The sequence below is a fragment of the Megascapheus bottae genome, chromosome 11 (genome assembly GCF_031878675.1).
Source record: "Megascapheus bottae isolate mThoBot1 chromosome 11, mThoBot2.hap1, whole genome shotgun sequence".
Lineage (NCBI taxonomy): Eukaryota > Metazoa > Chordata > Mammalia > Rodentia > Geomyidae > Megascapheus > Megascapheus bottae.
The window spans coordinates 44,300,821-44,325,987 of NC_143519.1; the positions used below are offsets into that span (position 1 = coordinate 44,300,821).

General features: G+C 39.3%; 1 protein-coding gene across 3 annotated transcripts in view; it reads left to right on the forward strand.

Moving 5' to 3' along the window:
• The first annotated feature begins 22,641 nt into the window (after nt 1-22,641).
• The window catches only part of Fndc3a (fibronectin type III domain containing 3A), a 100,274-nt gene continuing 97,748 nt past the window's right edge, over nt 22,642-25,167 (forward strand). The window contains exons 1-2 of one of the 3 annotated variants that reach the window (XM_090342150.1): nt 22,642-22,953; nt 24,069-24,197. The gene's annotated coding sequence lies outside the window, so the exon portion shown is untranslated. Of the gene's footprint in view, nt 22,954-24,065; nt 24,198-25,167 lie in introns of those variants that run through there. The other 2 variants (XM_090342149.1, XM_090342151.1) reach the window with 2 other exon arrangements.

The window sequence follows — 25,167 nt, forward strand, 5'->3', positions numbered from 1 at the left end:
GCTTTGTTCTCCAAGACAAGGCAGAACCCTGTGTTCAGCAGGAGAAGGGGGCTTCTGTAACAGGCTCCCTGAACAAAAAGAAGCCATTTATTGCTCACTGTGTATATAATGAATCTAACCTTCCAGGAGACCTTTACTGGTCCTCACTGAGCTGTGACATGGCCTGAAATTACATGGTCTATTATCTCTCATAACAAGACACTCAAATTACCAATGTTATCTAAAAATATCATTTCAATTCAGTCAACACAAAACACATGTATCAATTACTTCTTATTTTTTTAAACAAATGTGTTAAATCCCATGATTTCAGTGGTTAGTAAGATTTATATAATGGTGTTTGCCTGTAGTCTCAGCACTTGGGAAATGGAGGCAGAAGGATCACAGTTCCAGACTAACCTAGGGTATACATCAAAAACTAAATCGAAACAAATCCCTCAAACCAAACATCAAACAACAAGAAAACAATAAATGGCTTATGAAACTTATGACTTTGGAATCATTGATGTTTTCTCTTCTTTTCTAAAGTAGTATTCTACCTTGCTTGAGCTCAGGGCCTGAGCACTGGCCTTGAACTTTCTCAAGGCTAGAGCTCTACCACTTGAGCCTCAGCACCACTTCAGGCTTTTTTCTATGTATGTGGTACCAAGGAATCAAACCCTGGTCTTCATGCATGCTAGGCAAGCACTCTACCACTAGGCCAAATTCCCAGTCCTCTACTTTATGTTCATCTAGTCATTCATTTATGCATTCATTCATTCAACAAGTACTTCTTGAATTTCTGTTAGGTACACAGGTCTGTTTTTATACCACAAAGCTCCAAGTGAAGTATAAGGTAAATACTTAAGTGACACATACTAAATCCTAATACTAAATACTTAAGTGACACAAGACAAAGTAAGACTTAGTATCAAAACATTGGAAAGGGAGTTCCCTTTGGAGTTCAAAATGAAAAGTATCTATGTGGGCAGTGATGGTCTAGAGAAGCTTCATTAGGAGTTGCCTTAGGTAAAAATGTCAAGTATCTCTCTCCCACAGCCTTCCTCTCAGCATCCCTGACTCCAGGTATCCACTATTCTTATGTGACCTACCACCCTCTTCCTTCCTTAGTCACACTTCAATACAAAGCCATTGGCTCAATGAACCCCCACGATAAACTTCTTCCCATGTAGATCTGGTCTCCTCTCTTCTCCTATAGCTTCAATCTTAGCTGTGCAGTAGACTGCTGCCTTCTTTCAGTTTTGTTTTTTGCTAAGATCTTACATTTTCCAGATAAGTTCAAACAAATCATTTGACAATAGTGATACTAGACATTGGCTTAGATAAGGTGGCGATTCTCATTTATTTTTCATCAGAAGATGTACCAATGCAGTAGGCCAATTCATAATGACAGTGTCTTAAACTGGTTTCCCTAAAAAAAAAATGGAAAAGTGTTTATTGAAATGAGCAAGGCACTGTTTACAACAGGCTTACCTGGAGAATGCTCTCCAGGGAATGAAGGAAGGACAGAAGTTGGAAGAAAAGTAGCTGACTCTCAGAGCTGTTGAAATCAAGGCCTCAGCCAATCCTAAAAGGATCCAGCATGAACTCGCACCATCTCTGAGTTAAGGTAAATCTGTCAGGTCATAACTTCTCATTTTACTAGTCGGTCATTGGTCACAAGCCGCTATTAGTAGGGAGTGGTTCCTTAGTTAAGGAAGTCCAGTATAGCAGAGACAATTTTACTGAGAAACACAGAATGAGCTTACAGTAGCCAATATACTCAGAAAGGATGGATGTATTATTTCTGAAAAGAGAATCCAAGAAAGGACCAAAGTATGAGGTATGATTAGGGAAAATGTAGTAATACTATTAACTCTCAAGACATGAGAAAGGTCATCAATTTTGTGAATTAATGCACCTTCTATCTGGTGAATATAATGTAACCCTTCTAATAATTACAATAAAATATATATGAAAAAAGGCCAAAAAAATTTCCCATACTAATATGTTGGTATTAATTCCCTTATACTTAGCCTCATATTTACATTCTTTGATCAATAAACTAAATTTTGTGACTCAGGATGGTTTATATTACTCAGCTTAATACGGTTCCCAGGTAACAGTGATATAATGTAATGATCTCTCTAGAAGTTCGGAATCATCCTTTCTTAGGGACACAGAGAACACTTAATTTGAGACTGCTGTTAAAATTACAAAACTACTCACAATGAGTTCAGGCTTTTAACTTAAATTCAGGTTTATTTCGCTCTCATACCTTCAGGAGACAATAGTATTTTGAATTGAAACTCTACACTAGTAATGAGGCAAGAAGTTAAATCTTTAGGAGATCTAGACATTTATATACATAATGCCAAAATCATTCTGTGTGACCCTGATTTTACAAATCCTTGATTGCCCAAGTAGTTAACAATTTCATTCTTTCAATTTAATGTAATATAAATTTTAATTTCTTATACTTTACTTCTAAAGGGGGCTGTCATAAAGAGAAAGGGATTTTAGAGCAAGTAATTTAACACAGTACCATTTCATCTGAAATGTTCACACTCTACCTTCTGCCAAAAATAACTAGTGTTGAATTCAAAATACATCCCAGTAGACCAAAAAATGATATTCTCTCATCCAGCCTAAATTTATGATGTTCTAAGTTGAGTCTCTAATGTTTACACACACTCTTTTTGGAACCATTGTACTTGTGAGAAATATTCCAAGTTGGTATTTGTGACTTCTTAACAACGTTTTGAAAATCAATTTGTACTTTGTCTCAATTATATCAAATCGTGAACCCTTTGGATAGCTTCAAGCTGGCTGACTTTGGAAATGTAACTAAGAAGATGAAAAGCCAAAAAGGCTGGTTATATCCGAATAAGCATCAAGTGTGCCAGTCATAAAAATGGGCTCCATTCAAAAGGATTGATAATTCTATTCATTTAACTGGCAATTATACAGAGACTGTTGTTAATTCCCTGAAAATGAGTTTAAAATTTCTCAATAACTAGTCTTAATATTTCCATAGCATAGTTTAAGACAACTTGGATTTCAAAGCATGATTCTCCAACTAAAAAGTCATATATCCTTCTTTATATTACCCATTCATTTGGAGGGACATAGGCCTACTTGGGACAATATTATTTACCCTCTTTGTAAAAGAAAACTAATTCCTCCGAAGTTGTGTGTACAACCAACCATGCAAGGAAATCCTGAAGTAAATGCATTAATTAGAACTGAAAGGAAAAGCGGAGGTTAGATTCACATCTCTCTCCTTGTATAGATTTGGCTGAAATTAAATCTAGGTGTGAGGGCATATGGGAAAGATTAGATGGGTTGCAAATAATTTATCCTTCCCAGATTAATTTGAAAAACTAATGAAGACAGGTCCTTTTGTCTTTCCTTTTGAGCTTTTAAATGGCAGGATGTTCAAAATAATGCTTAATACTTAAATAACACCTTTCTTCTTCAAAGAGTTTAAAATACAGTAACTACCTATTATAATCTGCTGCTAGCTGGGCAGGAGAGTTCTTTGTCACAAACCCAACCCAGCTGTTGAATGTCACATGTTAAAATACAGTGACATTGAAAAATAGGGAACAAATAGTCCCATTATCTTAATTCCTGTACTGCGACTGGTTAAATTCCTGAGCCCTTAGGTAGCCTTTAAGATCTTCCACATTGATCAACGCAGGGGGAGATTTATCCTTGTGGTTGTTGTTTTTTTAATGTTATATGTGAAGATATTTCTTTACATTTTTTTTCGTTTTTTCTCTTTTCTTTCCCATATGGTTTATCCTCTGTTGTTGCTGAATCTGACTTTGGTACTTGTTGTATTGTATATATTTGCTTATTTGAATCAGGGAAGGGAAGGGGGAAAAATAAAATGATGAGTCAAAGGACAAAGGATGAACCAGTGTAACAGCAATATTCACAAGACAATATGTTGGAAGTGAACTGTACTATTTGGGTGGAGGTTGGGGGAAGTAAAGTGGGAGAAAAACGTAGGAAGGAGTAATAATGTTCAAGAAGTAACCTCCCTTATGAATCTTACCTTAACTATAACCCTTTTATACACCACTCTGATAATAAAAAATTTTAAGATCTTCCATATTTTCAATAAAATCTAATGTGTTCAGTGTAAAAAAAGCAAAAGACAAAACTTAAGACAATGAATACAAGTGAATTAATAATCCACTTAGTTGTAATGGTGACTTTATAACCCCTATTAGTTCTTTGCTTTCAAGAAATACAGTAAGTTTGGGCTGGGAGTTTGGCCTAGTGGTTAAAGTGCTTGCCTGGCATGCAGGAAGACCGGGGTTTGATTCCTCGGTACCACATACATGGAAAAAAGCTGGAAGTGGTGCTGAGGCTCAAGTGGTAGAGCTCTAGCCTTGAGAAAGTCCAAGAACAGTGCTCAAGCCCTGAGCTCAAGCCCAGGACTGGCAAAAAAAAAATACAGTAAGTCACAATAGAATATTGGAATTTCAAATCTGGAATCAGTTCTGGCACATGTACAATGAATATAGCAAGAAGGAAAACACAACAAAATATATTTAAATCCTGCAACTAGATCACAAATTTTTTTAAAAAAATAGCATTAAAGCTGCCATCTATTCTTAAGCAAGATGGCTTGGTTTCCATTTTAACAGCTCAAATATTTATTAGAATGTATTAACATACTCTGGCTATTCTTTTCTTCAGAATTTTCTTTGTTCTTTATTCATATATTTATTCATTCAGTAATGGTGAGTTGAGTGTATGTTATCTGAACAGGCTAAGTTAAGAGGTGAGTGAAGCATATTTATTTTAAAAGGAAAAATAGGCCTAAAGACCTGGCTCCTTTTTCCACATTTTGGGCTCATCTTATTTCTAAAATTATGAGACACTATTACCAGTATATGGAAGAAAAATTCATACAAGTATTCAGAAAATAAAGGCCTTAAAAGATCTGATTTCTCATTTCTCATTTATAAATGCAACATTTCACAACATATTCTAGATCGTTAACTTACACATTTGTTTTTCATAGTACTTGAGCTTTCCACTCTCTTGGAAAGACAATTATCTCATAAAATAATAATTCATGTAAGGTAAATTCTACTGCTTTGAGAAGCATGTTTAGAAAATAGTTGAAAAGCAATTGTAAAGTGCATAATAGCTACTAAATTTCTAGTTCAATGAACTCTTTTGAAACACAGAAGGTATTTCCCCTATTGTATGTTCTTAAGCCTACCTCACTCTCTTTAAAAGACAAAAATGAGTTCTGCCTCTCCAGGAACTTTCTAGAACTATTGGACTAGAGTGAATATCTTCCACGGAATAGAACTCTATGGCACTTGTGTATGTATTGTGTATATACAAGACATACATGCAAGACAGGGCCAGATTGGTTACCTTGTTGTCTGAATCTGTTCGCTCTTCCAAAGCAGATTATGAATGCCTCAAGGAAACGTTGCCTCCCTTATGTTTTGTTCATTTGCTCAAAGGACCTCCAGAAACAAATTCAGGGAGTTCCTTTAACATAAAAGCTAAAAAGTGGGCCAGGAGGTTAGCCTACTGGTAGAGTGCTTGCCTAGCATGATCGAAGACCCAGGTTCGATTCCTCATTCCACATACATAGAAAATAAGCCAGAAATGGTTCTATGGCTCAAGTGGTAGAGCCCTGGCCTTGAGAAAGCACAAGGACAGTGATTAGGCCCTGATTAGGCCCTATGTTCAAGGTCCAGGACTGGCAAAAATAAAAAAATAATTTTTTAAAAAAAGCTAAAAAATTGCAATGCTATATACTTGGTAGTGTTTGGTGCTTATGTGTTTTATGCATTCTCTTTAGAACAAAATTACACATATTTAATTGATGCTTCTTTCTTAAATTGGTATTTTTGTGGCATCCTATGTTTCACAGTAGAAAGATTTCAAGAGGGCCAGTTGAACAAGGCAGAAAATGCAAGCAGGGGATCCCATTGGTCTGAGCTAAAGGCTAGGTTCCTTGTTAAAATAGCTGTGTAGGCCGGGAGTTTGGCCTACTGATTAAACTGCTTGCCTAGGATGCATGAAGACCCGGGTTCGATTCCTCGGTACCACATACATAGAAAAAAGTCGGAAGTGGTGCTGAGGCTTAAGTGGTAGAGCTCTAGCCTTGAGAAAGTCCAAGGACACTGCTCAGGCCCTGAGCTCAAGCCCAGGACTGGAAAAAAAAAAAAAAAAAAAAAAACTAGCTGTGTAAAACTTCAGCTTTGGAAGTAGGCTGGCAAGAGCAATATCCCAAGACAGGAGAATAGTGAAAATTCAAATGTTTTAAGCTAGGGATCAATTTTTCCCCAAGTGGAGTCAACAAGTTCATTTGATGGCATTTTGCTGGCCAAGAGAATGGTCTAGAAAATCTGAGAAAATTGATTACTTCCTGGGTTTTTGAGCATAGCTGAAAGATGAGTGTGGCAGGACATGGATCTATAGCTAGTCCATAATTAAGTAATCCAGTAAGACTTAGATAGCTAAGGATAGTACAAGTTCTTAAATTCTTTCTGAGGACTTAAAATCTTGTCCTTTGCTAATAATTCCTCAAAACTCCATCTCTAGTATAGCCAGCAAAAGACAAAACTGGAGACATGCTCAAGTGATAGAGTATTAACTTAGTAAGTGAAAGGTCCTGAATTCAAACTCCTATACCAGTCTTTTAAAGTATTATTACTTTTTGATATTGTAAAGATAATATACTCACAGCCACTTAGAAAAGGCAAGCAATATAGACACAAATAAAGTTAGTTACAGAAGCTCAAACCTGAAGTCCTAGCTACTCAAGAGGCAGCAATCAATCAAGGGGGAGAGCTGTCATGATTTAAGACCAGAGCAAAGAAAACATTTTAGAGACCCTCCATCTCAACCAACATGCTGATTATGTATAGAGGCACATGCCCATCAACCCAGCTACATAAAAACATAAAAGGATTGTGGTCCTAACCTGGGGAAAAAAATGTAAGAGCACATTAAAAGGAGAAAGGCCTGGGAGCATAACTCAAGTGGTAGTGTTCTTGTCTTGCGAGCATGAGGTCCTGAAATAAATAACCCTTCACCATAAAGGAAATGTCATTCAGAAACTGTACTAAGTCATGACTTTGTGCTTGATTAGCTTTTGCTCATAACTAGCACTCTGCCACTTGAGCCACATTTCCAATCTGACTTTTTGCTAGTTAATTGGAGACACAGCCACCCCAACATTTTTGCCTAGGCTATCTTTGAATCCTGATCTTCTCCCACATACCTAGGATTACAAGTGTATGTCACTGGTGGCTGGCTTGATAGCTTACTTTAAATAAAATAATTTGGGCATCAATACTTCAGATAAAGCCAGGTCTAAATACAGCCATTGGCTTTATTTTATCCAGTAAGTTATGCAATGAAGGAGGCTTTAAGTAGGTGAATTTAGGGATGGAGAGGTCAAACAGAATATACTTTGTTCTCAGTTCCAGTCAACAACCAAGGAATAGTCAGTTCTTTGTTTTCAGTTACACTAACATAGGTTAATATTAACATAGGTTAACCAATACTTTAGTCATTAATGTGGCTAGATAACATCAATCAAGGTACACAAAACGTTAGAGAGAAGAAAGGAAGAATCAAGTAGAAGAGGAGGAGGTGAAGGTGGAAAAAGAAGAGTAGAAAGGAGAAAAGTAGATAGAGATGAAGGGAGGAAGAAAAAAAGGAAGGAGAGAGTAAGGGAATGGGAAACTTAAATAAATTAGGGCTTCACTCTGGCCAAGTTACAAGAAGCTTTGAAGTAGAATATCCAAAATTGTTCAGCAGCTCAGCAATACAATTAGGACCAAGATTTTTGTTTCTTTCTACCCAACCATTCTAGTCTATTCATAACCTTGTGGTCCTAAAGTGGCTGCTTCATTGTTTCTGTTCAGATGTGAAGAAGGAAAAGAAAAAGGGGCAAAAATGTTTGAGCCAGATAAATCTGTACTCTTTTTGAAGAGTTTTCCTGGAAGTCCTACTCAGTAATTTCTATTCATAGTTCAGAATTGGGTAACATGATTGTCTTTTATATATAAGGAAGATTGAGAAATACCAGGGTGGTTTATTTTTTTAGTACTTTTGTTTTTTGATTTTATGACTTGCATGTAAGAAAGGGAGAACACACATTGGATAAACAACTATTCCTGCCCCAGTCATAATCAAGGATTTTTTTTTGGTAGGTATATCTATCAGTATATCCTTGCAATAAACTTGATCTAAGAGTGAGGAAAAACAAAATAAATAAATGTTTTATTTTAGCAGAGTTCTAAATGTAAAAGAGATTTAATAAGAGATTAAATATCTTCAAAATAAGATATATCCATGAGGATAACAAATACACGAGATGTGGTAAGAGCAAAAATTGTAATGGATAAAAATAGTTTCTGCCCTCAAGGATTTCAGTGTAGTGTCACAGATGTTTTAACAAATAATTTGAATATAGTATAAAATTTCTTATTGCATTGAGAATTGCTCAAAGGACCATGAGAGGAGTGGGAGGAAGAATTAATGCAGAAGATTCTACACATGCTTTAGGATTAACAGCTAAGTAAAAACATTCAAGAGGGATGAGAAAAGGGAAACACTTTTTAGATAAAGGAGCAGTACACTGCTCCTGACTGTTGCCTTTCAAACATTACGCAGTGGGGAGGAGTGTAGTTCAGTGTTTACGTAATGTGTGGATGACTTAGGCTTTAGTATCCAGCAAGGCCCTGGAAGAAAGAAAAGAAAGAAAGAAAGAAAGAAAGAAAGAAAGAAAGAAAGAAAGAAAGAAAGAAAGAAAGAAAGAAAGAAAGAGAAAGGAAGGAAGAAAGGAAGGAGAGAGAAAGAAAGAAAGAAAGAAAGAAAGAAAGAAAAAAAAAGAAAAAAAGAAAGAAAGGAGAGAGAGAAAGAGAGAGAGAGAGAGAGAGAGAGAAAGAAAGAAAGAAAGAAAGAAAGAAAGAAAGAAAGAAAGAAAGAAAGAAAGAAAACGAGGGGGCTAGTGGTTCAAGTGATAAAGCAGCTTCCCAGCAAGACTAAGTTCAAACCATATATGGAAAATAAAATAAACAAAAAGAACCTGTGCAGGCACAGCTACATCCTTGAGTTGGGTCTATGAGTCATAGTTCTGATTGACTTATATCAAGTCATATATATATATATATATATAGTTCATATATATATAGTTCATATATTATATACATATATATATATATCAAGGTTTGAGAACCCAAAATTTAGTATGGAGAAAGAGAAAAATGAGTCAAAACAACCATATTCAAAATCCTTTCAAAGTCTTTTCTCCTGCCTGTCTTGTATCAATCTAACTATATTTCTACGTGAATATGCTTAGAATCTCTAAGTTCATGATAATATTTAACTTCAACAACATGTCCTTTGATCACACTCTCTAAGGTCCTAGATTCCATCATTATTAAAATTTTTACTTTATTATTGTTTTTAGTTGAGGGAAAAAGAGTTTCTTTGGGGGGAGGAGGTGAAGAGCAAATTGCGGCCTGCACAAGATGGAGGCAGGGAGAGACAGAGAGGAAGGAAAAAGACAAAAAGAGAAAAGAAGCACTTTATTGTTATTTTAAAGTTGATGTACAGAGATCACAATTATGTAAACACATTTTTTTAACTTAATGCTATTCTGAGGAGCCAACTTAGGTAAAACAAGCAAAGATGTTCAAGTCTAGGTATAGAATTTTAGACTTTCGTTGTGTAACAGCCTTCTTTGGCAACTGAATAAAGCCTATGTACTTATTTCTAAAAATAATGTTGTTTTGTTTTGCTTTTTGTATTTGAGGAAAAAAATCATATCATATAAGCCAATTAGCCTGGACTTCTGTGCCTGGGCTGGCTTTGACCCGCAGCCCTCAGATCTCAGCCTCCTGAGTAGCTAGGAATATAGGCATGAGCCACTGGCATCGGCAGTGGGAGATTTTTAAATAGGAGTCCAAACATAAAGTGGTTAATAAGATTAATGAAGAACTGAACAGCAAAATTAATATATTCAACCCAATAATATGAAACATTTTGTACCAAATAACAATTTTTCTTAGAGTAATCACATATTATATCACCATAGCTCAACAACTATAAAAAACAGTTATTAGATAAAACAATATGCCCAGAATATTTTTTTAAAATTAGAATTAGAATTCAAGAACAAAGTGTGCAATTTTTGTAGAATACAATAGAAATACATCCAATGGATATATATGCATCTTCACATTTATCCAGTTACATGCATTTAATATGCCTACTTTTTATATGTTAATCATACCTTAATATAATAGTTTAACCAAAATCCAATGGATTCAAGCTGTATTTTTCTTGCTTTTAAAAGAAGAATACAAGGTGAATTTTAAAAGATTTTTGGAAAGAAGATATGGGGCCAGGAGTGTTGCCTATTGGTAGAGTGCTTGTCTAGCATGCATGAAGCCCTGGGTTCAATTCCTTGATATTACATACACAGAAAAATCTAGAAGTCGTGCTGTGGCTCAAGTGGTAGCATACCAGCCTTGAGAAAAGCTCAAGGACTGAATCTAGGCTCTGAGTTCAAATACCAGGACAGACAGACAGACAGACTGACAGAAAGAAAAAGGGAGGGAGGGAGGAAAGGGAAGGAAAGGAAGGCAAGGAAAGGAGAAAGGTACTCCTAAATAACTCTACTACAAAGAGAAAGCACAGAGACTCAAACACAGAACTAAACAGCAATTAACATACTATATGAGCCCTCAAAAAACACTTGTTGAATGAGAAAACTAGCTTAGGGCTTTTGATTAGCAGACTAATAACTTTGTATTGCCATTGTAAGGAACTTGGAGTGTTTGACAGATAAAAGGACCATGTGAACTTCTAAATAAGGGTAATTTTCAATGTATTAGGATAGAGTTTCAAAAGATAAAGTATATAACAGAAAATAAGTGTCTTTTAACATTCTGAGGTTTTTTAAATTTAAGTTTTCTTTAGTGTATAAGTAGCATTATTAATGTTTCCTATGTGATAAGTGGGGCAGAAAGAAATATAGTTTATAATAGCAAACAAAAGGTAAGCAAACAAAAAGAGTTCCTATTAAGAGCACCAGCACTCATTCACCTGCTTAGCTGGTTGAAAACACAACTTCAAATAATATATACAGTACTTTCCAAGACTAAATATAATGACCTCAATTAAAGTCTTTAGTGAAGTATAAGTTGATGGAAGAGGAAGGTATTTCTTGTTATGCTTTATGCATTTCAATTGTTCTCTTGGTAAGAGGAAATAACAAACACTTGAATAAGTCAAATTAACTAAAAACCCGATCAAATGGTTTATATCCTTTTCATAATCAATAAACATCTCATTCTCTGAAAAGATAATTTTTCACACCGGTTATCATCTATAGGTCTTACCTGCAACTTATATAGTGTTCAATATAAAATTATTGTAACAATCTTTACAATTCTAGTCTAGAAAAGCTTTCTCTGCAATCTTCAAAGATCATTAAGATTTATTAGGCAGGAAATTTAAGGACTTAGTTCTTTACTTTTTCTTATCTTTGCATTAGAGAGCCATACTTTATGCAAAAAGACTACAGACAAATTCTGTCTTCCATTAACATTGTTCTAATACTCAGGTATTTCTAAATTCCTGTGGCCAAAATATTGACTTTATTATGACAAACTCATTGGATTTGCCATTCTTCACACCAGGTGAGTTACAGTTTTTTAAGTCATCTTTTCCCAAATAAGGTACTGGATCTGAAAGTAAGGTTCTGACTAATTTTAAATCCTCTGTGATTCAGTGGAGTCACAGCCCTGGTTATAATAGACAATCTACATTCAAAGCACAAGCAGTCCCCAAATCACAAATGGGTTATATTCCAAAAGTTAATCTCAAAGTCTGCTGCTTAGAACTTGTAAAGGCATTTTGCCATGGAAACAAAGTGATAAATGACAGTTGAATTTCTTAACTAGCCCACAAAAGTCTAAGCCATAATATGTCTGAATCCACTTGCTTTAAAAAGAAGTTTGTAACAGAAATAATAGCTCACCGGCAGGCTGATGGGTGGCCCACTGTATTGGAATCTCTCAATTTAATATTGTTGGCATATCATTTTAACTATTTCTTCCTTTTATTCCTTAAAGATGTATAGTCAAATAATAATACCTTTCTATAAAAAAGTAATTATTCCATTTCTTATAGTCCTGGAAATTAGTTTTAGAACATTGATTTATCTTACATGAAGAAAACATTTTTTCCCTCTGTGATAAAAATCAGGGTATTTTTGTTTGATTTCTGTAGTTTGTTCATTTTGATATTTAGCTAAAGTTAAAATTACTTTTCTCATCATTTGGATACATGACAAGAATCTATCCTTTTCTCTTGTTTTGATGTTTTGAATATTAATAATGTCTTTGATAACAATGACTTGACAAGTATCAATGAAAGCCATTATTCAACAGCACTAATAGCTATTTACTCATGCCATTTCACTTCCCTGACCCCTGATTTAAAATAAGTGATTTCTAGTAGGGCATTCTTCACTCATGCCTATAATGGTAGCTAGTCAAGAGGCTGAGTTAGGAGAAGTGCAGTTTGAAACCATCCTAGGCAGAAAAGTCCAGGAGACTCCATCTCCAAAATAACCAGAAGAAAAGAAAATGGGTCAGAAAGGCTCAAATAGTAGAACACTAGCCTAGTAAACTGAACCAGCTCATGGCTCTCAGTTCAAGCCCATATACAGCAAACAATAGCAATAGTAAGAGTAAAAGTAACAACAAGTAGTTCCTAAATTCCTTATAAGCCACTCAAAATACTTCTGATCCTGGCCTCAATCTAATTTTTCTTTTATACATCCTCATATCTTCTATCATAAATGTTTGTCTTTCCTACTAGAACACTCCAAGGTCACTTCATTTGAAGCTTATTCATCAAGGTTTACTTCAAATTTATGAATGAAGATGGACTAATGAGTAGAACAGACCAATGTATGAAGCTCAGGTCTGACACCTGCTTACTGGTACAAGTTAGGTCTAACTTCTCAGAGCAACATTTCTCATCCATGGATTAGGATCATAGTGCTTTGATCACAATGTTGTTTCAACCATTAAATAAGTTAAAATTTTAAACCAGGATACCTGTCTTCAACTGCTGTTGCCCTTTTGAAACTCTATAACAATTGTGTCTCAGCTATTTATTTCAATAATTTCTAAATATTCTTTCTGCATAGCATATTTTGGTTCCCTAATCATGTCAAAGTCTAGGCTATGACTTCAGAAGTCAGACACAAAGATTCCATTAAAGGTATTTGTCACATAGATGTTAGAAGAGTGAAAGAGAAAATTGCTGCAGGGCTGCAGAGGTCAGGAAACTAAGTAGAAAATCCTTAGAGCTTGGAGGGGAGGGTCCTCATATTGTTAGCAGTAAGCTTTCTGAGGGAGGTATCATGGTTAATACAAGGCACATAGCTGGTTAGTCCTGTATGAGCCAAAACATACCCAAGCGTTTCTTGTAGCTGTTGACTTTTGAAGAACAACATGTGAGTAGTAGTTCTTTAGTTAATAAGCTTAACATTGACATATCCTAGCAGGAAGGACCTAGCACAGAAGTCTGGGAAATGTAATTTCTAAACCTAGTACCTAGGATTAGCTTCTAATCTCAGACAGTATGAAGGGGTAGACTTGTAGCTTAAAGCGAAATTAAATAATCAGCACAAAAAAGGAAATCTGTTAAGGTCAAAGCATTTTCTTGGCACACATTATAAAAGGTTCCCTATTTCTTGATTGTTGAATAATTCTCTCTTTTGTAATACTCATCTGTGAAGTAATTGTGATTATAAATAAAAATGAGATTCTTAATAGAAAAGGAGTTTGCTTTTACTCTATGTTGAGTAAGATGTCTAGTAATAATATCAATGCTCTGCAGGTCATTTCATTAACATCTCATGTAAAATACCTACTTGTTTTTGTAACTAAGGTCATAGCCTAAGCTTAAACTGTTTTCTTTTGGGTTTGCCTTAGGACTTGAGCATGTTTGGGCATGTCCACAGAGCACAGCGGTCTCTTTACAGACAAAGAAAAGAAAATGTATACTAAGTGAAGAAAGGTGTGGAGTTCACTTGGTGGCCTCTGACTAGTTAGAGGCATAAGGCTTGTGGTACCATAGTACCATATTGATTCCATGAGCTTATACCATGGAATCATGGCATTAGCTCATTTTCTGTATTAGCTCATTTTCTGTTGCTGATAACACAATAGCATAGAACCGAGCAGTTAAAACAAAAAGATTCCATTCATAGTTACAGAGGTCCAAATCAAGGGGCTGCCTCTGGTGAAGGCCTCTTGCTGGCTGCATCCTGAGGAAGTACAGAACATTACATGGCAAGTGATAGAAGCACATGTGTGCATGTTTGTCTTCTGGCCTCTCTTGTCTTAGAAAACCACTGGGATTCTATCACAGGGACACCACTTTTATGAGTTTATCTAATCCTAATCACCTACCAAAGGCCTCATCTCCAAATACCACAGTCAGAGTAATTTTCCACTCTTTTAGTATGTCACAAGGAGAATTAAAATCTAGAATGAGGTTTGAGGTTTCAAACCAGACTCGTACCATACCAAGTACATAATTGTAGAGCTAATGACAGTGGTAAAAAGAGATGGTACGTACGGAAAACAGTATCTTGGTTCAGATGACATGTCCTTAAGTCAGTTGGTAGTCTCAGCACAGACAGCATGTTGGGACATGGTGAGGGGTTTGGGGGTAGGGAGTTTGGAGAGTAGTTGTTGGCCTTGGAAGCAATGGGAAAAAAAACACTGATTAGCCAGAGGAAGAAACTGAATGTTATTGATCTTCACAGAAGACTAATTCTTGGTGTGCACCTGTGCAAATCCCTTAGGATTCTTAGAATCATCTGGAAGAAATCTGGGTATGATTATGGGAAAAGCATGATAATACTGTTTGCGATTCCACTAAACCCTATTTGTGACTGTGAATTTGTTGTACCTTAGGAAAATTGATTACATATAAATTTCTAATATCATAGGCCATTCGCTTCTCTAATTCGAGGCTGAATACTTACTTGGTAAAGTCACCTTTTGTTACCTTTTTAAAACAAGAATCTATTTTTTTCAGTAATGGAAATTATTAGTAGTAATTATTTCTACCTTTGTCTTTTCAATTTCATAGTACTGAGTTTACATCATGTATATAGTTTAAAGAGAAAATGTAAAAGGTCAGCAGTGACTTGATTTTTTTCTGTATCTGTGCAGGGACTGGGACTTGAACTTAGGGCATCTCTACCTACACCTCTACTTCAAAGACTTTCGCTAGGTAAGATTTCATGGACTTTCCGGCTGGGCTTGCTTCAAACTGTGGTCCTCAGATCTCAGCTCCTGAATAGCTAAGATTATATGTGTAAGCCACTGGTGCCCAACTGACTTGCTGTTTTTAAAGCTTATAGAATAAAAAAAATTGAGATAAATAAAATATTAGGGCCAGGAATGTAGCCTAGTGGTAGAGTGCTCACCTATCATATACAAAGTCCTTGGTTCAAATCCTTGGTACCACACATACTCAGAAAGAGCTGGAAGTGCTGTGATTCAAGAGACAGAGCGCCAGCCTTGAGCAAAAAGTGTCCAAGGACAGTGCCCAGGCCCTGAGTTCAAGCCCCAGGACTGGTAAAAAGATTATTTTATTCCATTTAACTAATTTTATATCAAATTAGTATTTTATATCATTAAAAACCTCAATTTATAAATGCTTTCCCTAGTTGTTCCCATTACTATATATCTGTATCCTTATTTAAGATATGTTCAATTTTTACATATTTTAAAATGATACAGATTTATCATTTTATGTATAGATATATTTATTTTAGCTATCACAAGTAGATAATTGATTGATGGTTTTAAAATGGAATTTAAATATTTAACTTTAAAATTTGAAGAAACATTTTCTCAAGTTTGGCAAATTATAACAGAATTTAGGTGATCTGAATTTTCATTTTTCTAGCTCACATACTTTCTATTTTTATTCTTCCCAGGTTAAAATGTCATTGCTTCCTAGGATTGCTCTGGTTTTGAAATTTGCTTTGTTAAGTGGAGGAAAAGCCAGGTAGTTTGAGGAAAGTTTCAGAAATCCCAAGTCATCTTTTGCCTCATTATCCTTACAGATGTCTATCTCCTTATCTTTAAAATTGATTCATATGTCATCTGCTTATGCTGGATAATGATCATGGTGTGTTCAATCCCAAGGCTGCTATCAGACTCCCCTAAAGCTGTACAAAACATCAAAGAGTTGTTGACAGTTCTGAAGACAGATATAGAAACTATTTTTTTTCAACCTAGGGAAAATCCTTCTAATCTGTCTATGATTGTATAGCCCCTTCAGATGGGAAAGCTATTCAGTAAGTCCTGGCCTGGTAACCAGATAAGTCTTTCCCCTCTTGGGAAGTGAGTATATTCCCTGTAGCATGCTTTGAAACCATATCATTAACACTGGCAAATCTGGACTATTAGGATGACCATTTTGTGATTAAGGAATTCTTTGGTCTTAGTTTTTTTTAAAGTAAACACTAAAAAAAAAACCTTAAAACAATAGATAGTAATTTTCTTTAACTGAGTCGACCGTAGTATAATTCTATCCCATAGAGAAAAGAAAATCTTGGTTAAAGTGGACTGTTAGAGTTGGTTGCTCTAAGATGCTCTGAGTATGGGGACTATTCTTATCAGAATCTCTTGCAGTGTTTAGAATGTACAGATTCCTAAATCCAAATCTTAGAGTGGAAAGAGGGGACATGGAATGGGAACACTACCTTAAACAACTATTCCGGGTAATTGTCATGTATGTCAATGTTTAAGAATTACTTCTCTCAGAGAGAGGTTTTTTTTATTTTATTTTATCGTCAGGGTGATGTATCAAGGGGTTACAGTTACATTTGTAAGGTAGTGATAATTTGTAGGTAGTAATAATAAGTCCACAAGAATCTGGAAATTTTCCCTGGTGACTTTTGAAGGGAAGTCGTTAGAGAGGTCTGAGGAATTTTCAAAAACAAAACAAACACAAAAACGTGGAAGACTCTGCTGTCAGTATGGAGGACCATGGAAAAAGAGTAGAAGTGGCTGTGAGGAGAATGATGGCCAGTGAAAGAAATTTGCTATGGTCAGAAAAGCCAATATCTGTGTTAAGTTGTTTTCTATCTTATATCATTTTCTTTACTTTTTATTTTTATCATTTACGTTACTTTTAGGGAAGCACTATTCCATTCACGGGAAAGCACAGTGAGGGGAGATGACGACAAGTTCAGGAATCTGGAGGAAGAATTGACCTTAGCAAAGTATCCTATCTAAGTATCCCCAGGTTTCCCCAGTCTCACTAGATTCACTTGATGATAGTTAGCAAAGGCCATTCTAATTACATAGCTATCATTTATTTTATTAAGCATCATGCAGGCATATATCAGATGTTTTCATGCCTGGGTATACTATTTAATCCTGCAAAGCCAGTATTCTATTGCTAGCATATGGGAAAAGAACTAAGACAAGGATTAGATAATTTCTCAGATCAGTCAATTAGTCAACACTACAGCTGGGACTCAAGCCCAGATTTACATTGATTTTAAAACCAGTCTCTCCTCCCACACAGTATATCACATTCCTCACAGACAAATACAGGCTTTGGCTGCTTTAACTAGTATATTACCTTCAAGTCTTCCTCTTCCATACTTGGACCCAAAGAGAGGAGTAATAGTAATAGCAACAGTATTCACTCTGGTTCTGTTCAGTTAGGAACAGTTGTAAGTCAGTCTGCTGTTCCATCTTTCCTTCTTTCCATTTCCTAACTTCTTTCTTCCAAACATCCCACAGCAGGCCTACAACTCACTTCCTCATACTTCGTCCTCCAGTAGAAATGGGCTTCTTTGTCCATATAAAGCAACAGAAGATCACATAGGAAGGTGACCTGGGAAAGGTAGGGCCCATCACATCCCAGCTTCCAAACCTGCATTCCCACCACCACCTGAGGTGCAGCCTCTGCTTGCAGTTTAACAACTTCTTGTCATGAAGAGTCTGAAATTTTGTCCTCCTTACAAGCTTTTGTGGATGCTGGCAGAAAATATGGGTCTTCAGGGTCAAAGTACTTAGATTACTTCCTGCTCACAGTCCTAGCAGAAAGCACCTAGTGTCATGTTCTTGACTGTTCCTTTGCCTCCTAGTTCTAATTCAAGGAAAACTGGAGTTTATGTCACAGCTGAGAAACCCTAAGCTTAGGAAATACCCAGTCTTTACAATGAGCTGCAAGAAAACTTTCTCAGCCTTGACTCTAGAAAAAGTATTATTTTTGTTAGATTGAAGGATTAACAAATGCTTCTTCTTTTCTAGTAGGGGATATTGTGTCTATTTTGTGAAGCAAAGATCCTTGAAAAGATAGGCTTTTGCAAAAGCTGTGACTCTGCTCACAAGCATAAAGAAATGAGATTTTTGTGTACATTGTCTTCTAGCACATTCCTATACACCTTTCAGATGTAGGGATTAAAGTACACTTGAAAGACTAAAAGAAGGCCAGGAAGTCTTCTGCCTAGGAAGTAGGGGGAAAGAATGGTTTAAGAAAAGACTGGAAAGGCAGGAAAGGCCACAGGTCTCACAAACCACTTTAAAAACTCAAGTCTATTGTAGAATAAGGAGAAGCTAAAGAATTTTATGTAAGGATTGACATTTGCGTTTTGAAAGATCATTTTGGAAAAAAGTTAGATTGGCAGTAATTGAAAAAACATAGATCTTTTAGAGATATTTGGACATACAATTTCTAGAGGTTAATGCTGCAACAAATACAGAAAATAAGTGAGGAACGCATCAGGGATGACTATTAGAGGTTAAACCTGAACAATTAAATAAACGAGGGAAAAGGAAACCAAGAAAGTCGGTTGGCCTAAACTTTGCAGTTCTAAGATATGTTGGTGAAGTAGCTGGAATTTGGGGGAAGAATCTGTTCTAGAATATTTCCAAGTATGTGGAGGTCACTGGCGAATAGGTAACTAAAGCTATGGATGTGGAGGATATTATGCAGACTCAAGATTACAATGAACACAGGAAAGAATGTACAACTAAATTCTGGAGTTCTCTTAGAGTCAGTTGGTGTGGAAAAGAGCAGGAATCTACAGGGTGATTAAAGAAACAGTGCTCAAAAAAGTAAGAGAAAAACAGGGATCAAGGCTGGGTATGACAGAGCCTGCCTGAAATCCCAGCTATGTGAGAGGAAGATTTTATCTAAGGCTAGACACTAACAAAAACTAAAGATCCTATCTTCAGAGAAATAACTAAAGCCAAATGGATTGAGGGAATAGTTCAAGTGGTAGAGAGTTTGCAAAAGGCCTGGAGTTCAAACTCTAGTCTTGCCCAAAACAGCAGCAATAAGACAAAGAACAATAGTCAAATTGTTGAGAGCTCAAGAATAAAGATAATTGAAAATGGTCCTTATCAATAAGAAAATCAATGCATCCAAATGTTCAAAGCCACCATAAATTCTTGTCCCTCCTTATTCCCCAAAAATTCAGATTGGAGTCATTTATGTGTGTAGTTCATTCTTTCCACAGGATATAAACTTCCCAGTTTTCATTTGACTCCACCTTACGTCATTGTGTAGGTCTACTTCAATAACATTCCTGAATTACATACTATGTTTTAGTCTGCTTCAAAATAGCTCTTTTTTCTTGCTCTGCGTGTTCATGTAGGTATGTCCCAACCATGCTTATAAAAAAAAGTTGGGGGCCGGGAGTTTGGCCTAGTGGTTAAAGTGCTTGCCTAGCATGCACGAGGACCCGGGTTCGATTCCTTGGTACCACATATATAGAAAAAAGCTGGAAGTGGTGCTGAGGCTCAAGTGTAGAGCTCTAGCCTTGAGAAAGTCCAAGGACAGTGCTCAGGCCCTGAGCTCAAGCCCAGGACTGGCAAAAAAAAAAAAAAAGTTGGTTATTTTTAAGGCTGTTGCTTGGCCTCCTCACTAAACCAAGGAATCCAATTTGGAGGTGTGGATTGTAGGATTCTTCTTGAGTAGGAAACTTGGGAAATTACTAGCTTAGAGTTAAGTTTGGAAACCACTAGTTTAGCCTCAAACCAGAGCAGGACATAATATGGAGAAGACACCCAACCCGAAGTCTGATAAATTCTCATTTTAAACAATATACAGTTATATTTCAGCTAGTCCGAGGTGAACTTTCCAGCCATTTTATCTGTTAGAAGGCCGAATATGGAAGTTAAAGAGAGAATGAGAGAAGGAAGGAGAGAAAGGAAGGAAGGAAGAAAAGGAGGAAGGGAGGGAGGGAGGGACGGAGGGAGGGAGGGGAGAGGGAAGGAGGGCAGGCAGGCAAGGGAAGGGAAGGGAAAGGAAGGGAAGGGAGGGGAAGGAAAGGAAGGGAGGAAGGGAGGGGAGAGGGAAGGAGGGCAGGCAGGCAAGGGAAGGGAATGGAAAGGAAGGGAGGGGAAGGAAAGGAAGCAAGGATGGGAAAGAAAGAAGGATGGAAGGAAAGAAGGCAAGAAAGAAAGAGAGGTGAGGAGGGAGGAAGAATGAGAAAAAGAAAAAATAAAGAAAAAGAAAATCTTTCACAGGGAAATACTTTTTTGGATGGAAGAGCAATGAAAACATTTCAAGATACTTTTGTTATGAAGTCATAGTCCTGTTTACTGAATGAAAAGGAACCTCTCATTAGCTGATTGTGGATATAAATATCCAATCAGTCAGCATTTGGAACCATAGAAAGAAGAAAACAGTAAAAAAAAAAAAAAAAAACAAAAAAAAAAACAAGTAGAATGAGAAAGGATGGATCAGAGTGCATTAAGAAGCAGACAAAAAGAAGTGATGGATGTTAGAAAAGGTGATGAGAACATTACAAAGACAAAACACCCCTGCGGCAGGGATTCTGTTTATACCTCAGCAATCCTATGGGACTTCGTGGTCAGGTTAACACACTGGATGATTCCAAATGGATTTTTATTTACCATTATATTCTTAGAAAGAACAGAAAACTGGGTTTTCTACTACTCAGGAGGCAGCAGATCTGAGAATCGTGGTTTGAAGTTAGCTGAGGCAGGACAGTCCAGGAGACTGTTCATTTCCAATTAACCATCAAAAAGTCATAAGTGGAGGTGAAACCCAAATGGTAGAGGGATTGGGACTGGAGGGAAAAAAAATCTCAGGGACAAGTGCCCAGTCCTTGAATTCAAGCCCTAGAACTGGCAGACAGACAACAGACAGACAGACGGAAGGAAGGAAGGAGAGAAAGAGAAAGAGAAAGTGAAAGAGAGAAAGAAAGAAAAGGGGTGGGGGTGGGGTGGGGGGGAGGGTAATGGGTACTAAGACATGTGAAAGGGTATCAATGTATGTGAATTAATGCACCGTCTATCTGGCAAATATCATGTAACACTTTTATTAATTACAATAAAAATATTAAAAAGAAAGAAAGAAAAGCAAGCAAATACACCTGCATAGATTTGAAAGAGATTATATGCCACAAGCGTTAGAAATATTGAATTGGAAAAGAAGAAAAAGGGTACAACTAAGATGTTGAAATCAAGCCAGATGTGGAGTTCGGTTACATTTGTCTTTTTTTTTTTTTTTTTTTTTGCCAGTCCTGGGCTTGAGCTCAGGGCCTGAGCACTGTCCTTGGACTTTCTCAAGGCTAGAGCTCTACCACTTGAGCCTCAGCACCACTTCTGGCTTTTTCTTTGTATGTGGTGCTGAGGAATCAAACCTGGGTCTTCGTGCATGCTAGGCAAGCACTTTAACCACTAGGCCAAACTCCAGGCCCTGTCATCATGTTTTGAAAGGTCAGTCTTGAAGCAAGGCTCTGGTACCCTAAGACTCTCCCCAACACTTCCGATGGCGACTGCAGGAGTCAGAAACCCCCTCATGCATTATTCCAGCGTCCTTCCCTCCCCTCTTCCCATCCCATTGCTTTAAGTGTAAGGAATTCGCTGCTGCGTTCACACCGGTCTTCAAGCTGTTGTATAATGACAACTAATAACAACAAATAATAACAATTATGATGCTTTCCAAGAGAATCGGCTGGTCGACAGAGAGAAAAAAAAACCCTAAGCGATGAGTTTTCCGTGGAAGTCAATCTCGTATTTCCAGCTGCCGAGGACCCGGTGGTGTTTAGGGAAGGGAGGGGGGCTTGGAGACGGGAAAAGCTTCAGCCCACCTTACTTCCCTGGGCTTCCCAGCCTCGAGGGAGTGGGTCTCCAAGAAGCATCTGTCAACGCTAAGTTCGGGTGCTATCAGACAGGGGTCCACAGGGGGCATCCCAGGGCTGGGGGGGGGGGGGGGATTGGCTGGCTTGAGAACTGAACAAGTGGCCCCGGAAACGTCGCTCAACTCCCGATTTTCCGAGTGCGGCTCGCACGGCGATCACACACCACCGGGCAGCGGCCAGGCCGGGTCGGAGCCGGGTAGGCCGGCGGGGCGACGCCCCCCCCCTCCCCTCGCATCACTCCGGGTTCCCGGGGGAGCGGAAGGGGAGGTCAGGGCCCGTGGGGGGGGGTGCGGGTGATCGCGCTCTGTGAGGGCGCCGGGCTGTGGGGTGGCTTATGGGGGTGCGTGGGGGAGACCTAGGTCCCCGACTGACCGGCCGGGGGCGCCGTCGGCGGGGCTCGCGCAGCCGCACTGGGCGCGCCGACTCTGGAGCTCCTCCTCCCGGCTCCGTAGTAAGCATGGCGGCGGCGGTGTTTGTGGTCCCTCGGGTGAAAGAGAAAGCCGGAGCAGCGCGGAGAGGGAGCGAGGAGCGAGGCTGAGGAGGCGCCGTCACCAGCCGGGGAGAGCGAAAACCCGACACCCCCCGTCCCGCCGGGCTGGGCGGCCGCGGCGGCCCCGCCCCCAGAGCTGGCTCTCCGCGGCCGGAGCTAGAAACCATCCGGAACCCGAGGGAGCGGCGCCTCCGGGGAGCCGCCGGCCTCCGTCCCCCCCTTCCCGGAGCGGCGTGAGTCGGAGGTGAGAGCCGGGGGGCTCCCTCCGCCTGGGCCGGGTGAGGCGGGGGACGCCGACCCGCCGCCGCGGAAACCGTTAGGCTTAAAGGCTCAGGCTTAGGGCCGGGGACGCCGCCAGCCGGGCTCAGCCCCGTCGAACGGGTCCCCCCCCCTCCTCCCCCTCCTCGGCCGTCGTCACGTCCCCGGGGGCGGAACGGGAGAAAAGGGAGAGCGGGTCGGGGACGTCAGCCGCCACTGGCCGGGCACCTGCCGGGGGCGCTGGAGGGGGAGAGGCGTGGACGGGGGACGCCATCCTGCCCGCTGCGGCGGCGGCGGCGGCGCGTGAACGCGGCGGCCCTTCCCCTCCCTCCCTCCGCCTCTCTCCCCTCCGCGCCCTCCCCTCGGCCCCCGTTCCCCGCCCCCTCGGCGGCGGCGGCGGCGGCGGCGGCGGCGGCGGCCCGGAGCTCCGTGCGCGGCTCGGCGGCAGGACTTGGAGGCGGCGCGCTGCCCGCGGCGGGGGAGCCCCTAAGATCGCCGGGCGCCGTCGCCTGTGGCAGCCGGGTCGGCCGGACTCGGATCCCAGCCTGGCCTTTTGGAGGATCCCGAGTTTTCCCGCTTCCCCGGAGGAGGTCTGAAACCCGGAAAAGTCTTTCCCCCTCCCTCAGCCCCCGGTGGCTGCGCCGCCCGGCCGGGTACCCGGCGGGGCCGCCGCCGCCGCCGCCGCCCCAGGTGAGTGAACCACCTGTTGGGGTCGGGGAGGTGGAACGGACGGCGGAGGCTGCGGTCGCCGGGCCCGCGGACCCACCTGGAGGTTGGAACTTTGGACACGGCTTTGGAAGGGCGTCGTGGGTGAGGTGAAAGAAAATAATGCAGGGGTGGGGGAAGAAATGGACGTCGACACGCGAGCGCGGGGACTGCGTGGATCGCGTGTTATCGAAGCCCGGAGGGGATTTTTTTTGGGGGGGGGTGGGAGACGTCTGTAATTCCGGCTTGGGGGGTAGCAGGGCTGGCGAATTCTCGAGATTGGCTTTTCCCGCAGGGCCCCTCGGACACCTTGGTGTCCGACCCCCTGTTATTTATTTTTCCTGAGAACGTCAAGATCTCCCGTTTTTTCCATTTTTCTACCATGTGTTAAAGCAGTCGCGCGCGTCACCCGGTTTAAAAACCGAGCCGGCAGAATTATTGTGTGCCGTCTTCCTCGGGTCCTGTGGTTTCCTCAGCTCCTGAAACTCAAGCTGTGTGTGTTTCCCCGTATCACGAGAGAAAGAAGTAAGATTTAAACTCCTTATCATTTTTTTTTATTCTCCCCCCCCCCCTCAGCGCTCCTTCTCAGCACATGTAACGAAACATATGCCACTCAAAGAGTGGGAGCCATATGTTAGGCAGAAACAAATTGAATTTTGTGGCGCTGCTCTTGTGTCTGGATAAATATTTAGCTTTTGTGTATTTGCTAAATCGGTAGTTCTTTGCCATCTTGTAAGTCTTGTCTAAGTCACTCAAAAATATCCAAGGGAAGTGAATCCCCCCTCCTCCCCCCCCCCCCCGCCTTAATATTTCTTGTTTGAATTAATTTCCCTCAAGTAGTGAGATGAAGTATCATTGAGACAGATGGTAAGCCTAACAGAAAAGCAGTGGAAAAGATTTAACCTTTTTAAAAAAAACAAAATATAACTTCAGATTTTTTTTTTAACAGATTAGTAATTCTTGGCTGCCAGTAGTAACAACCATTCATAATAATAAATGAGGATGACTTGACAGGAAAAAATGATTTTCATATTACACTTGATATTAAAAATTATTGGCACTATCATGAAAAATTTACAGTATTTTCTTCTTTTCCTTCATGGATCATCTTTCATTTTCACTGTGTAGATTATATGGAAATTTTCTTTTCCTCAGGCCAGCTGTCTTTTGCCACCTGTATGCTTCTAGATTAACTCCCTCTTTTTCCATTATATCAGAATCATTCCAAAGTGTTGAATGTTCAGGAAAAAGAAACACACTTCAGTGAAGCATACTTGTAATTTGCTTTTCTTAAATTAGTGATAAGCCTTGGAGAAAACATTCTTTGGCATCATCTGTGTCACCACTTCCTCTCTTCTTGTGAGTAATTGAGAGCTGATTTGCCTTATCACCCATTTGATGATTCCTTTTTACTTGTCAAATTCTGCAATGTAATTTTAAGAATATTTTATTTCTGCTTAATAAAAGATGTCTCCCTCTTTCCTGACCAGCCAGG